Source organism: Cupressus sempervirens, chromosome 6 (genome assembly GCF_028749045.1).
Source record: "Cupressus sempervirens isolate cs-2001-9-10 chromosome 6, ASM2874904v1, whole genome shotgun sequence".
Classification (NCBI taxonomy): Eukaryota; Viridiplantae; Streptophyta; class Pinopsida; order Cupressales; family Cupressaceae; genus Cupressus; species Cupressus sempervirens.
Genome location: NC_143123.1, coordinates 307,333,447 through 307,347,106, shown reverse-complemented (window position 1 = coordinate 307,347,106; position 13,660 = coordinate 307,333,447). Strand labels below are relative to the sequence as shown.

General features: G+C 36.8%; 1 protein-coding gene across 5 annotated transcripts in view; it reads left to right on the top strand.

Annotated features, from left to right (window-relative positions):
- Positions 1-13,660, top strand: part of LOC149552426 (S-adenosyl-L-methionine-dependent methyltransferases superfamily protein) — a 323,723-nt gene that overhangs the window by 247,393 nt on the left and 62,670 nt on the right. The window lies entirely within an intron of this gene.

Genomic DNA, 13,660 nt, shown 5'->3' with positions numbered 1-13,660 from the left:
CATGACAGTTATCAAGATGAATGGAGTGATACAAAATATAGGAAGTCCCAATACTATGATCATGTGCGATTGCATCACCAAATACAAGGCCTTTACCAGTAATCTATAGGATTGATGAAATATCACTCCACAACAGACAACTAAATTTTATCATCAATTTTCTTCACAGGTCATTATTTTGACATTTTGTCGAACACTTGGCACACAACCTTGCTTATAATTGTATATGATGTTTAGCATGTATTTTTTTTTTGTGTTTCCTTGGTATGTATGCTTTTTTATGTTTTGATATATATATGTATGAAGAAAAATGCAATGCCAAGAAAGAACAAGAACAACTTCTACTTTCGCCAAATTGATTAACTGAAATAAAATAACACTGAAAGGGACTTGCTCTGGATTGAAATTTGCATTCAAGGAACATGTTAGCTTGATAGTAAGGAATATAAATGCAAAACCCAAACGTGGGCCTCTCAATCTTCATTGCAGCCCTTTTGTAGACTTCCCTAGTCAAATTGTAGTCCAGATGGAGAAATCACAGGCCTTTATGATAGATTGCAAGCCCCCGATTTTCAAATTGCAGGCCCAGCAGTGAGTCATGGGCAGGTAGAACGTCCACAAGTCTTAGAAAATCGCTATGCTAGCCCTCAAAATTGTATGGCAAGCTTCCCTAGCGTAAGTACCTCCCTATAATGACACCTTGCTGCCTGGAGATGAAATGAAAACCCTCCAACAGTCAATTTGAACTCCCAAACAAGAATGCAGGCATACATAGTAAAGAAATTCAGTCTTCAATTCCACCCAAAGCCACATCATGTACAAAAATGGAGTTTCAGTTTAATAATTTCATTATACTTCAGCAGTGATTCAACAATTCCCAAAAAACTAATTCAAAATACCTCAGCTGTGAATTACAAGCATTATGTAGCTCCCAACCCTTATACTTCAGCAAGGGCACATGCCAACTTCATAAAACATCATAAGACAACAAAAACAAATAATCAATTGGATGCCTTTCTCATCAAATGGGCACATATTAGGCACAATGTTTCCCAAAATGCAACTTCGCTTAAGAAGCTTCACCAACACAACATCACTTTATAACATTATTATAATAAAGTGCTATTATCATAATGAAACTTTAATAAATAATTAATAAATATGAACCTATGCAATAAATAACCCTATTTGATGCAAATGACAACCGATTGCCAGTGCCACCCATCTACACTGCCAAATATGGCAACTACTTGAAGTTGACTTACTAAAAATAGTAAGTTCATAACTGAGATCCCGAAATCACCCTATCAACTCATGAGGGCCACTACAATAAACTAACTCAATCCATTGCAGGAGCTTGCCAAAAATGGGGACATTACAATCCTCCCTTCCTAAGATTGCTTGTCCCTAAGCAATCCCAGAGCCAAATATGTACACCATAGTCCACCTAGTTCCCAAGGGTGAAACTACACAATATCTTCGATGCACACAATTGGCTCTTGTAGCACGGACACCCAAATAATGGATATCAATGGCAAAATTATCTGAAACTGATTGTAGGCACTGATGGTGGTGACTCATCAGAACTCAACCCAACTGATATATGAACTTTGTCAATGTCTGAGTCCCCACCATTGACACTCACACTCAACTGCACTGTGGAGATGATTACAACCATAGGTACTTGAATTACCATCACCAACTCTAACCTTTGGTAAACTATCCTGTGTGTGTCAATACTATATGTGGTCTAACTTGTAATTGCCGACCTCATTTGCAAAAGATGGTGCTAAACCATCCCATAATCGGTGGTAAGAAATTGAAGTCAAGCCACATCGACGTGAAACCAAATCCTCTACCTATCGGTCAGAAGAGAAGTGATGAGTACTCACAGTTTAGTACCAATAAAAATTCTCAATCTTTGTCAAAGACTCATCAACATCAAATTGGGAATCAGGAGACGACTTCAATCTTTGACTTTGAACCACTGGTTGGGAAAGACTCTAGGCAACCCTCTCAGCAAACCCAACCTCAAAATCTCTGCCGTGTGGCTTTGTAGCCAAGGTCTCCACAATTTTCCCCACCAATTGCCTAATAGCACAAGAGCCTCGAATGAGAGTACCATTGGGTACTCTATATGAATCCTCCCCCAAATTCAAACTCTCAAGTTAATACTCCATGAACAACTCAGTGCAGTAGAAGTTATATGTGGAAGCGTCAACTTGCTCTCTCGTGACCCACAATTGATCCCTTTAAAAACATGGCACTACAAACTGTCCAATGCTACCAGCTATATGAGATGAATAGATTTTCTTTTAGCAAAAGGCAGTGACGCAAGCAAAGTGTGAATAACTAGGGCCAAAGGCTCACCCAGCTATCTAAACCACCGTGCAAGAGTTAACACAACGGAAGTGAACACAAAGAACAACAACCACAGGAGGAAGAAGAGTGAATTAATTTTATTGATTCATCAAAATATCTTCATACATGCCCAGCTGTAAGGCCTTCTGGGTTATGGCTAATAATAAATACATCCACATTCAAAGACCCAACTGCAAATTCGCACTTTCCGTTTTGCTCTCTAATCTTCTTCCCAAAAACTTACCTAACTCTAAGCCTAAACACTCTATATATATTTGCCAAAATGGCTTACAGATTTCTAGAACATTACATAAGAGGAAGGTCGACCCAACAACGGTCTAAACACATCCCAAGAAAATATCTTAACATAAATGTCGCAAAATAAATCCCACAAGTCAGCTCGCAGAAATCACGTTCAAATGCTAACGCTCGGCATACACTGGGTAACTCGGCGAATGAAGAGTCGCTTGGCATACATTGGGTAACTCGGTTAATGAAGAGTCACTTGGCATACACTGGGTAACTCGGTTAATGAAGAGTCACTTGGTGAACACTAGATAACTAGGTTAATGAAGAGTCACTTGGCATACACTGGGTAACTTAGTTAATGAAGAGTCACTTGGCGTACACTGGGTAACTCCGTTAATGAAGAGTCACTTGGCAAACATTGGGTAACTAGGTCAATGAAGAGTCACTTGGCGAACACTGGGTAACTCGATTAATGAAGAGTCACTTGGCGAACACTGAGTAACTAGGTTAATGAAGAGTCACTTGGCGTACACTGGCTAACTCGGTTACTGAAGAGTCACTTGGCGAACACTAGGTAACTAGGTTAATGAAGAGTCACTTGGCGAACACTGGGTAACTAGGTTAATGAAGAGTCACTTGGCGAACACTGGGTAACTAGGTTAATGAAGAGTGAACAAAATGAGTAGGATAACAAGGCAACCCAGGATGCTCCTGCATCAGGAAGCAAATCACCATGAGAGCTTGTCTCATTGATGCTCTCACCTCCTCTGGACCTACTGCACCCATATACTAGACGGATGTGACTGCCACATCATCATGTCACTCATCCCCAATAGTGAAAGTAAACTTACCACCCTCCACCACAATATGCAATTGAACTGGGTTTAAGGTTGGCGTCGATTGTATTTGCTCAAACTCACGATAACCTCCTCCAAACCTGAGAGTGACTCCTCAAGAGCCAACTCAGTATAATGAAGAGAGTCCACAATCACCTCAATCTTGTGGGTGAGGTCAACCACCTCCTCTTTCCCTAACAATGTCTCGTAATAGCTACCACCCCACTTCAGAAGGTAATCCCTGTCACCAACTAACTGTGAATAATTGTGCTTCAAGATCTTGACAACCTTCGAAGTGCATGAACCTCTACTAGGGAAAGACTACTATCATTGTGCTCATTTAACATAGGAACACCCTAACCATATGTGGTTAACATCGGACGAATAGCATCATAATGCTCAAGAGCTGAAGAGATGTCTCTGTCACTCACCTTCAATTGACTAGACACATGATGCCTCTGTAACCCTTGACTTGTATGCGAGTTCTTTGTTCACTAACTACACTATGATAAGAGACTGAATCTAAACTACTTATCGCATGTGTTACTGTCCTCGCGCACCACTACAACTGAGATACAACTACTTGATACCTCAACCAACACCTCCTCTAAAGAAGTTGAAGACCATGTTGTATTGCACTCCTCACATGACTCTACTTCCCCCTCAATAGAAAGTCGTTGTAAATCCTAATCTTGGGACCCATCCAAAACTTCCTTTGAGTCATTACCCAATATTTGGTAAGGGATTATATATAGTACAACTCATAGTATCATCCAACAAATCATTAGAAATTTCCATACTCTCTGTATCCACATCTCCTAACATATGCTCTATCACATGACTTAATGTCAAGCTATGAATCAATAATGCTAGAGCATGATCCAACACCCAGATCATCAACATCACAATTGTGTGGCTCCATACATTCGTCAGTCCCACCTGAGGAAGCAACTGCCTCACCCATATCACAAACATCACAGCTGGTTGGCTCCATACATGCATCGGTCCCACCTGAAGAGACAATTGTCTCCTACTCTAAATCAATACTACAAAAAATGACATATATAGCAGAGCTCACACTCTCCACACAGTCTCCTATAACAACTACTTCCTCAAAAGAGTCTGAACACTTAGCGTTAGTGATTGCAACATTTTACTCCACACCCTCTGCAACAACTCTAGAATCCTCAACTTACTAAATGTTAGTGTTGTTGTCCACCAATGGCACTGACACATCTACATGTCTCTATGTGGAGAGTCCATCATCAAGACTACAAATAGAACTAGTAGCCGCTCTACTAAACACAGGGTCCATTGCATCCTCTGCAACAACTCTAGAATCCTCAACTTACTAAATGTTAGTGTTGTTGTCCACCAATGGCACTGACACATCTACATGTCTCTATGTGGAGAGTCCATCATCAAGACTACAAATAGAACTAGTAGCCGCTCTACTAAACACAGGGTCCATTGCATCTTGAATGCCTGTCGGGGTGTAATACCCCCTCTAATTATGAAATTTAATATTGAACTATAATTAATACTCCTAATTATAATAAACATCTAATCAGTAAATTTATTGAATAATTAATTAAAAGAGTCGATTGTTAAACAATCACTAATTGAATCAATACTCCTTAGATGTGAATCTAATAATCAAATTGAATAGAAAGAAAATAAGGTATTCTCTCTTAACCCTATTTTCAATGTGATGATCCAAATTGATTAAGCACAAGAAAGTGATCAATGCAGAAATGGATCATGTGATGGAAAATAGGGAGAGGGGGGTTTATCATCTTTCTATCATGAGGGATATGTGCTTAAATCCTAAAATAGATAAAAGACAAATACTAATCTTGAATCTGGAAAGTGTTGTTTTCTGATATTTGTATGCAGTTTTGGGGATCTTTGCAATCTATTCCAGATTGGAAATGTTGAGGTAGAGAAAACCCAGAAAATCTTTTGTCTTTTTGAAGGGAGGTCGACCTTGACCCTGATAGCAGGGCACAATCTTACCCCGGGGCACAATTGTACTCCAAAAAGTCGACCTTGACTTGCACTACTCCGGCGAAATTTCTATTCGCAAATCTCGCAAGTCCAACAAAAATGGTATCCGAATCTGCTCTTCAATATATGTATTCATCTAAGAAAATGCAATGCCAAGAAAGAACAAGAACAAGTTCTAATTTTGCCAATTTGATTAATTGAAATAAAGATAACACTGAAATGGACTTGCTCTGAATTGAAATTTGCATACAAGGAACTTGTTAGCTTGATAGTAAGGAATATAAATGCAAAACTTCTGCCCAGCCTCAATGAACAAGCTTCTAGATTCCTTCAAACCCAAATGCATTGCTCTCAATCTTGGTCGCAACCCTTTTACAAACTTCCCTAATCAAATCACAAGTCCAGATGGAGAAATCATAGTCATCTATTATAGATTGCAGGCCCCCGATTTTCAAATTGCAATCCTAACAATGAATCGCAGGTAGGTAGAATTTCTAAAGGTCTTAGGAAATTGCTATGCTCGCCCTCAAAATTGTATGCAGCCTTCCCTAGCATAAGTACGTCATTGTAAATGACAATCTGCTGCTTGGAGATGCAACAACAACCCTTTGACAATCAATCTGAACTCCCTGCCAAGAATGCAAGTATACACAGTAAAGAAATTCAGTCTTGAATTCCACCCAAAGCTCGAAACCTACTCAATAAGCTTGTCCACTTCTTAATAACAATAGCCATAGAGGAGAAGTGATTAAATTTGCTTTACAATTCAGAACTTCAGCTTCAGACAAACCCTCAACAACAAAACAAATAACATTCATCTAGATTCAATTTTTCAACCCACTTGCATTCTCCACAGCCACATGTATAGATGGAATCTCAGTTATGTAATGTTTTGTTTCCCTTCCAACATGATCTAACCTATCAAGTATTTGTCAAAATGCACAATGGGAAGTTGTACGGTAGTCTTGGTGCACAATGTGGAGGGTTGTATGGTAGTGTTGAGGTCGTATTGTAGTTTTAGAGCAGGCCAAACAGAGTGTAGGAGGCCGTATGGTGGTAGTTGAAGCTGTACGGTAGCAAGAGTAGAGAGGTCATACGGTTGACTTTGAGAGGCCATACAATTAAGGGTTGAGAGGCCGTACGATGACGAGAGGAGACCGTACGGTGATGTGTTAATACAGGGAGCCGTACAATAATGGATGGGGCGATCGTATGACTTCAAAGTGCAGTCCATACGGTGGAGTTTGGAAGAAGTATGGAGTGGTACGAAAGTCGTAGAGGGCCATCAGGTGATGGATTGAGTTGCGCTCAGAGATGCTAGAACAAAGTGAATGTATTCACCAGGAATGCCAATTAATGCCAATACAAATATTGAAAACCAATCACAGATATACAGATATATGTATTTGCAAACAAAGATAATGCACAAACCTGCTAGATTCGAGCACATAATGCAAAGATGGAGTAGGGTGAGGGTTGAATCCCACTAAAACTGGATTCAGCCAAGCAGGGAAGATCTTTCACCTCCAAAATGGCGAACAATACTAAACTCCAATAGGAACTCGCAGTACAAAGAAATAATCCAAATCCCTATCAACTACTACCTACACGCCGTGCTTAAATACCCTTCGGACGAACTCCCAAGGGTTTACAAAGATAACCGACGACAACACCTATGAAAACGATTAAAATAAAAATGGGTCCGAGATATACTAAATCAATTAGAACCAGAAATACAAATAATATTAACTTGGGCCCCTCATTAATTAATTAAAGTAACTAATTAAAGGCCCTTCTGTTATATTATTTAAATTCTGGGACCAATTAATTAATTAATTTAATTAAATTGTTACATTAAATTTTGGGGACATGACAAATTAACGAATTCACTATACTTCAGTAGGGATGCAACAATTTGCAGAATACTAATTCATAATACCCTAACTATGAATTACAAAGCACTACTTAGCTCCCAACCCTTTTACTTCAGCAAGGGCACAAACCAACCTTAGAAAACGTCACAAGACAAAAAAAAAAGGGCACAAAGTTTCCCAAATGCAACTTCACTTTAGAAGCTTCACCAACACAACATCATTTTATAACATTATTATAATAAAGTGCTATTATAATAATTAAACTTTAATAAAATAATTAATAAATATGAACTATGCAATAAAAAGCCTCATCCAATGCAAGCGCCGACCAATTGCCAACACCACCATCTGCACTGCCAAATATGGTAACTACCTGAATTTGACTTACTTAAAATAGTAAATCCTTAATTGAGACCCCCACCAAATCACCTTTTTAGCTCGCGAGGATCACTATATTGAACTGATTGGATCCACTGCAAGAACTCACCGAAAATGCAGACATTACAATTGATTCATTCAGAATCAATATTTTCTTCAAGTATAATTTCATCTTTGTAGATTCAGAAGATTGGCTGTGTGTAATCTATTTGCATGTAACCCGATTACATGTACCTAAAGTCATTTAATCCAATAAATCTTGTTTCTTGTTCAACTTAGTATAGGTGGTTGAGTTTCTCCCACCTTTTTATCTTCTTTTTTCTCACTTGTTTGCTTATATAAAGGAGTGCCTTCCATTGTAAATAATCATCTTTTTTATATGCAAGAGAGCTCTACCAAACTTGTGCAAGCATAATTGTGATTGTTTAGTACAAATTTGAAAGAAAAGTGAATATAAAGAAGCAATTGAATTTGAAGTTGTGACTGGAAGCTATTGCAGTGAATTAAATTGGAAGCTGTGATTACAATTTGAGTTTACTATCTTTTATTTATGTTCATCTTGTATGTGTATTAGAACAAAATGAGTACTAGAAGCAATTGAATTCGAAGTTGTGACTAGAAGCAATTATTGTGACACAAAATAGAAGTTGTGCCTGTAGTTTGCTTCGTTGTCTTATATTCATGCAATTTGTTAGAATTATAGCTCATAAATCATCTACTTGTGGAAGTCTGTGCGCCCTGGTGGTAGAGATTTGCCTTTAAAATAATTGCATAGAGGTTTGTGAGCTTCATAGTCATTTTTATAAATTAGGAAAACTAGACAAAGATCTAAACTGATACACTCTAAATCAGTCTTTGAGTTGGTGTTTGGTATCAATATTGTTAGTTCTGCATTTTGTCACTAGAAATTCTAGGTAACAATACTAAACTTTTTCAACTTAGTTTCACACTTCTTTGTGTTAGTTCATTGTTTAATTGGCTAAGAGTGATCAATCAACCCCAATTGGTATAACGAATCCTTTTATTGAAGGCTTTTGTCAAGTCATTTTCACAGTGTAAATGTTATTTTTGACCCAATTAAGTGGCATTTCTTCAAAACTCAATTAAACATGTGCTTAATTGGTTTTTTAAGTTGTGCAAACTCAACTTGCATGTCAATTAGATGTTTACATGTAAAGGCATTCCTAGAGTGCAATTTGCACTAGAAATGCATGTAATGGACTTCCTAGAGTCCACTTCGCATGGAAAATCTCTTTTACATGTAATTGCATCCTGAGTGTGCGATTTGCACTTAAGAGCCATTTTATGGACTTAGACAAAAAAAAAAAACTAAGTTTTTAAACTATGCAATGGTCATTCTAGAATGCAATTTGCATGGAAATGGCGTTTTACATGTTAAAATGTTACATGTAATGCCCTTGAGAGAGTGCGATTTGGCATTCTAAAACATGTAAAAGCATCTTAAGACCACGATTTTGCCTTTCTAGGCTGAAAACACACAATGCATATTACATATTACGTGTTTCTAAAATATCTAATGGAGCATGGAGAGTGGGATTTGTATTCTTTGCTATTTACATACATTTTGAAACATTTAAAAGCTTATGGAGAGTGCAATTTGCATTGATAACCATAATACATGCATTTTGAAATATGCAAAGACCTCCATAGAGTGCAATTCAGGTTTTCAACCATGCATTTGCTATTGGAGTCCACGATTTTTCCTCCAAGGCCAAAAACATCCATGCTCATGCAAGGCAGGGGCACGCTTTTGATGAAAACACCCAGATTTATTCATTCCAAGTCATGGAATCTGTCTAAGAGTGGGTGTTTGAGTTGCTATGCACATTCTTGCATTCGGCGTTGACATTTCTTGTAAAAATGATCCATTTCTTTCCAAGGAAGATCACGTTTTTGGCAAAAAGTGCCCAGATTTCAGCATTTCTAGCTCATGAATGCACTTTATTAGAAGGCGTTTTGGCTTTTCAATCCACATTCTTGATATTTAAGATCACGTTTTTACATTCTTTGCGAAAATCAATTCATATTCTTACATTGGAGGGCACTTTTTTTCCCAAAAACGTCTCTATATTTGGTGATTTCCGAAAACTTTTTGCATACAAGTGGTTGAAGATCACATTTTTTGGCATTTGCATCCAAAATGCCTCATGCATTGACCAAGGGAGATCACATTTGCAAGCATTGAAATAGTCAAGGAGTTGTTTGGAAATTCAAATTTGGAGGAAAGGTCATTCATTCAAACCCCTCAATCTTCCACATTAGGCTCCTTGAGCTCCAAGTAAGTAGAAGTAATTAGAACAAAATGAGTACGAGAAGCAATTGAATTCAAAGTTGTGACTAGAAGCAATAATTGTGACACAAAATAGAAGTTGTGACTGTAGTTTGCTTCATTGTCTTGTATTCATGCAACTTGTTAGAATTATAGCTCAGAAATCATCTACTTGTGAAAGTCTGTGTGCCCTGATGGTAGAGATTTTGCTTTAAAAGAATTGCATAGAGGTCTGTGAGCTTCATAGTCATTTTTATAAATTAGAAAAACTAGACAAAGATCTAAGTCGATATGCTCTCAATCAGACTTTGAGTTGGAGTTTGGTATCAATATTGTTGTTCTGCATTTTTTCACCACAAATTGTAGGTAACAGCACGAAACTCTTTCAACTTAGTTTCACACTTCTTTGTGTTAATTCATTATTTAATTGGCTAACATTGATCAATAAACCCCAATTGGTATAATGAATCCTTTTACTAAAGGCTTTTGTCAAATCCTTTTTGTTTTTCATTTTTATAGTGTAAATGTTATTATTGACCCAATTAAATGATATTTCTTTAAAACTCAATTAAACATGTGCTTAATTGGTCTTTTAAGTTGTGCAAACTCAACCTACATGTCAATTACATGTTTACATGTAAAGGCATTCCTAGAGTGCGATTTGCACTAGAAATGCATGCAATGGACTTCCTAGAGTCCACTTTGCATGGAAAATCTCCTTTACATGTAATTGCCTCCTGAGTGTGCGATTCGCACTTGAGAGTCATTTTATGGACTTAGACAAAGAAAACTAAGTTTTTAAGTATGTAATGGTCATCCTAGAATGCGATTTGCATGGAAATGGCATTTTACATATTAAAATGTTACATGTAATGCCCTTGAGAGAGTGCAATTTAGCATTCTAAAACATGTAAAAGCATCTTAAGACCACGATTTTTCCTTTCCAGGCTGAAAATGCACAATGCGTATTACATATTACATGTTTCTAAAATATGTAATGGACCATGGAGAGTGTGATTTCTATTCTTTGCTATTTACATACATTTTAAAACATGTAAAAGCTTATGGAGAGTGCAATTTGCATTGATAACCATAATACATGCATTTTTAAAATATGCAAAGACCTCCATAGAGTGCGATTCAGCTTTCTAATTGTGCATTTGCTATTGGAGTCCACGATTTTTCCTCCAAGGCCGAAAATGTCCATGTTCATATGAGCAAGACAAGGGCACGCTTCTAATGAAAACACCCAGATTTATCCATTCCAAGTCATGAAATCTGTCTAAGAGGGGGCATTTGAGTTTCTATGCACATTCTTGCATTTGGCGTTGACGTTTCTTGCAAAAACGATCCATTTCTTTCCAAGGAAGATCATGTTTTTGGCAAAAAGTGCCCAGGTTTCAGTGTTTCCAGCTGATGAATGCACATTATTAGGAGGCATTTTGGCTTTTCAATCCACATTCTTGATATTTAAGATCACGTTTTTACATTCTTTGCAAAAATCTATTCATATTGTTGCATTGGAGGGCACGTTTTTTCCCAAAAATGTCCCTATATTTGGTGATTTCTGAAAATGTTTTGCATACAAGTGGTTGAAGATCACATTTTTTGGCATTTGCATCCAAAATGCCTTATGCATTGACCAAGGGAGATCACATTTGCAAGCATTGAAATAGTCAAGGAGTTGTTTGGAAATTCAAATTTGGAGGAAAGTCATTCATTCAAACCCCTCAGTCTTCCACATTTGGCTCTTTGAGCTCCAAGTAAGTAGAAGTAATTAGAACAAAATGAGTACAAGAAGCAATTGAATTCGAAGTTGTGACTAGAAGCAATTATTGTGACACAAAATAGAAGTTGTGACTCTAGTTTGCTTCGTTGTATTATATTCATGCAATTTGTTAGAATTATAGCTCAGAAATCATCTACTTGTGAAAGTCCGTACGCCCTGATGGTAGAGAATTTGCTATAAAAGAATTGCATAGAGGTCTGTGAGCTTCATAGTCATTTTTATAAATTAGAATAAAATAGATAAAGATCTAAGCCGGTACACTCTCAATCAAACTTTGAGTTGGTGTTTGGTATCAATATTGTTGTTCTGCATTTTGTCACCACAAATTGTAGGTAATAGTACAAAACTTTTTCAATTTAGTTTCACACTCCTCTGTGTTCGTTCATTATTTAATTGGCTAATATTGATCAATCAACCCCAATTGGTATATTGAGTCCTTTTACTGAAGGCTTTTGTCAAATCCTTTTTGTTTTTCGTTTTTATAGTGTAAATGTTGTTTTTGACCCAATTAAGTGTTATTTCTTCAAAACTCAATTAAACATGTGCTTAATTGGTCTTTTAAGTTGTGCAAACTCAACTTACATGTCAATTACATGTAAAGGCATTCCTAGAGTGCGATTTGAACTAGAAATGCATGTAATGGACTTCCTAGAGTTCACTTTGAATGGAAAATCTCCTTTACATGTAATTGCTTCCTGAGTGTGCAATTTGCACGTAAGAGTCATTTTATGGACTTAGACAAAAAAAACTAAGTTTCTAAAATATGCAATGGTCATCCTAAAATGCGATTTGCATGGAAATGGTGTTTTACATGTTAAAATGTTATATGTAATGCCCTTGAGAGAGTTTGATTTGGCATTCTAAAACATGTAAAAGCATCATAAGACCACAATTTTGCCTTTCCAGGCTGAAAACACACAATGTATATTACATATTATGTGTTTCTAAAATATGTAATGGAGCATGGAGAGTGCGATTTGTATTCTTTTCTATTTACATACATTTTAAAACATGTAAAAGCTTATGGAGAATGCAATTTGCAGTGATAACCATAATACATTTATTTTAAAATATGCAAATACCTCCATAGAGTGCAATTCAGCTTTTCAACCGTGCATTTGCTATTGGAGTCCACGATTTTTCCTCCGAGGCCAAAAACGTCCATGCTCATGCAAGGGAAGGGCAAGCTTTTGATGAAAACACCCAGATTTATCCATTCCAATCCATGAAATCTGTTTAAGTGGGGACGTTTGAGTTTCTATGCACATTCTTGCATTTGGCATTGACATTTCTTGCAAAAATGATCCATTTCTTTCCAAGGAAGATCACGGTTTTGGCAAAAGTGCCCAGATTTCAGCATTTCCAGCTCATGAATGCACATTATTAGGAGGCATTTTGACTTTTCAATCCACATTCTTGATATTTAAGATCACTCTTTTACATTCTTTGCTAAAATCGATTCATATTCTTGCATTGAAGGGCACATTTTGTCCCAAAAACATCCCTATATTTGGTGATTTCTGAAAACATTTTGCATACAAGTGGTTGAAGATCACATTTTTTCGCATTTGCATCCAAAATACCTCATGCATTGACCAAGGGAGATCACATTTGCAAGCATTGAAATAGTTAAGGAATTGTAGACACCTAAATTTGATTACACCGCTTTAGTAATCCTATTTAGTTATCTCTAAAGGCATCATTAATTAAATTCTTATTTAATTAATCCTTTGCCATCCCTAGTTGATTAATTTAATTAATCATCTATAGTCCTAATTGATAAATCAAATAACCTATCATTTATCAATTAAATCCTATTCTTCTATCTAATTCCAAAAATCTCCATTTATTAAATAAATCTATTTGATAAATAAAA